The following is a 3,469-nucleotide window of genomic DNA, read 5'->3' on the forward strand; positions in this document are numbered from 1 at the left end:
GGGTCCGCGGACCTCTCACTGTTGTGGCCTCTCCCGTTGTGGAGCACAGGCTCCAGACGCGCAGGTTCAGCGGCCATGGCTCACGGGCCCAGCCGCTCCGTGGCATGTGGGATCTTCCCGGACCAGGGCACGAACCCGTGTCCCCTGCATCGGCAGGCAGACTCTCAACCACTGCGCCACCAGGGAAGCCCAGTATCTGCCTTTTAATTGGAATGTTTAATCCAATTAATGTAATTACAGATAAAGTAGGATTTGTTTGTCATTTTAATATTTGTTATCTCAATGTCTTATGACTTTTTGTTCCTTTATTCCTCCATTAATGCTTTCTTTTGTGTTAAATCAGTATTTTCTAGTATACCATTTAATTCCTTTGTTTCTTTTACTATATAGTTTCTGAATTATTTTCTTAGTGATTTCCCTGGTGATTACAATAAACATCTTAATTTATCATTGTAGTTCAAATTAATGCCAACTTTATTTTAATAGTACATAAAGATTTGCTTCTATATAGCTTCATTCCTTCTTCTCTCCTTTGTGCTGCTATTGTCATATAAATTAAATCTTTATGCACTGTGTGCCCATCAGTACAGATTTATAATCATTATTTTCCTCTTAGTATTGTGAAATCATCTGTTTCTCACAGTGACTGAAAGCTCTTTGAAGGTATGAACTGTCTTACTCATATATGTATACCTAGAATCTGGAAGAGTGTCGGGTACACAGTAAGTTGCTCAATAAATATTTGTTGACCAAAAATAAAATGAATTGAACACCGAACTGGTAAGCTGAGACTATAGAACTTTTGCCAGATCACTGAATAAGGATGCACTGGTGGTTGAACTTAATTCACTTCATCGTTAATTGTGATGCTTATATACCTGTTTAGGGAAGTCAGTTAGTGAGTTACTATTAAGTTATTCTGAGGCAAATCCATTTGTTTAGTTCTAGGAAAATATTGGTTACATAAAAAAATTTGATTGTGGGTGGTACTCATGTGGTATGTTGGGAGGGTAGTGGAGATGGATTACTCCCTGGTTAGGTCTAACAGGTGGGAGAGAGAGAGAGAGAGAGAGAGAGAGAGAGAGAGAGAGGAGAGACAATGTCAGAAGGATGGAGAATTGTTGTGAGAATGGTGCTTCAAAAAAGTGATTACAGAAGGAAGCAAACCAACCTCAAAAACACCAAAAGGGAAAACCTTTCATAATAACAGTTGGGCAACATTACCTAATGTCAGCAACAAAAGCAGTTCAGTGTCCTCCTTTCAAGGACCTTGAAGTAATGAAGTTTCATGCAAGATGTACTGACTTTGGATTTGGTCCAGTATCCTCATGTTACTGATGTAGACACAGGTCTAGAGTTGAAGTAAGTTGCCCACAGTAACACAACTGCTTAGAGTACAGTGGGAACTAGAAATGGGATTCCAAGTCCAGTTTTTCCTCCTAGTACCTACTTGATGGGGCTCTCTGATATCCTAGGACCACCTTCTTACCTCACTTAGCCCTCCCTATCAGAAAGGAGCTATCTCTCTGGATTTGGCTAGTGATTAAGTCTTTCAGCAACATGTATGACTTCATGTATGAAGTACTTTGGATTTTACTTTCAGTCAACATGTATGACTCTTACTATAATGGGGTGGACACTATTGGTTTCCCATCCTATAATCGTTCCTTCACCCTTCCCTCTCCTTTCAGCCTCTGGTAGGGGGCTGGACATGCCAAAAGTTGTTTTTCCAGCTTCCCATGCTGCTAGAACAGGGGCATATGACCAATCGCAATTGATGGGACCTGAGGAGAAATCACCTGGAGGGTTTCTGGAGAAGGTTGTCCTCCTTACTAAAAGGAGGATGACAAGGAAAAATGCCCAACTTCCTGCCTTTGGATGCATCCCTGTAAAGAGTTTATATGTGCAGTCTGGCAGCAACATTACAACTATGAGGGTAGAAGCCTGAAAATAGGGGCAACCATCTGAAGAAGACAGAAAGGAAAAATAGAAAGTACCAGACACTTTTTTTTTTTTTTTTGCGGTACTACACAGGCCTCTCACTGTGGTGGCCTCTCCTGTCGCAGAGCACAGGCTCCGGACGCGCAGGCTCAGCGGCCATGGCTCATGGGCCCAGCCACTCTGCGGCATGTGGGATCTTCCCAGACCGGGGCACGAACCCGTGTCCCCTGCATTGGCAGGCGGACTCTCAACCACTGCACCACCAGGGAAGCCCATTTTTCTCCTATTTTTAAACTTCTGAAGTATAATATATATGTAGAATATTATAAGCATACAGCTCCATGAAATTTCACACATTGAGCACACCAGCATCTTCTAATCACTACCTTCCCCCGAGGGTAGACACTATGCTGACATCTAACATCATAGACAAGTTCGTCTGCTTTTGTACCTCATATAGATGGAAACTGATTGGATCCTGACAAGTCCTTTTCTGAATGCACAGTATTCTTCTGCATCTGGTGTCTTTCACTTAACATTACATTTGTGAGATTCATCCATGTTGTATGTAGTTGCAGATCATTCATTCTCATTGCTGAATAGAATTCCACTGGGAGAATATGTTACAATTTATTTATCCAGTTTTATTCTTGATGGACATGGGGATAGTTTCCAGATTTTGGCTGTTACGAATATTGCTGCTATGAGCATTCTTCTGCCATGAAGAGTGTTTTGGTCACCTATGAGTGGAGCTGCTCGGTAATCGGGTATGTTTATGTTCAGACTTAGTAGATAGTGCCAGTTTTCCAAAGGGATGGTACCAATTTACACTCACACCAGCAGTGCATGAATGGCAGTAGCTGCACACTCATGCCACCTGGATCCTTTCTGAGCCACTGAACTGACCTGACCTGGAATGGTCTACTTCCAACTGTGTGAGTGTTCAAGCAATGGCTAGCCAGACTCTCTGTTACCTGCAGCCCAGAGCTTTCCAACTAAGGCACACTACAAGGGTAGATCCTGTGCTTTGCTCTGAAGACATCTTTCCTTAAAGACAAACCACTTTCTGACCTGGTGGGTCACCCACTGCCATGGCTGAGGCCTTAGTGTTTCTTTAGGGAGTGGCACCACCCACCCAGACCCTCCTCATTTCTTTCCTAGGCTATTGCAATTCTCTGCTAATGGATTTTCTCATCAATCTCCTCACTCCAGTATATCCTCATATATTGTCACATATACCTCACAGTTGAACTCCTGAGGTCTCGTGGATAATCTAAAAAGAACTGAGGGCTTCCCTCGTGGCGCAGTGGTTAAGAATCCACCTGTCAATGCAGGGGACACGGGTTTGAGCCCTGGTCCGGGAAGATCCCACATGCCACGAAGCAACTAAGCCTGTGCGCCACAACTACTGAGCCTGCGCTCTAGAGCCCGATAGCCACAACTACTGAAGCCTGTGCACCTAGAGCCCGTGCTCCGCAGCAAGAGAAGCCACTGCAATGAGAAGGCTGCACACCGCAGTGAAGAGTAG

This window comes from Lipotes vexillifer, unplaced genomic scaffold, assembly GCF_000442215.2.
Source record: "Lipotes vexillifer unplaced genomic scaffold, Lipotes_vexillifer_v1.1 scaffold76, whole genome shotgun sequence".
NCBI lineage: Eukaryota > Metazoa > Chordata > Mammalia > Artiodactyla > Lipotidae > Lipotes > Lipotes vexillifer.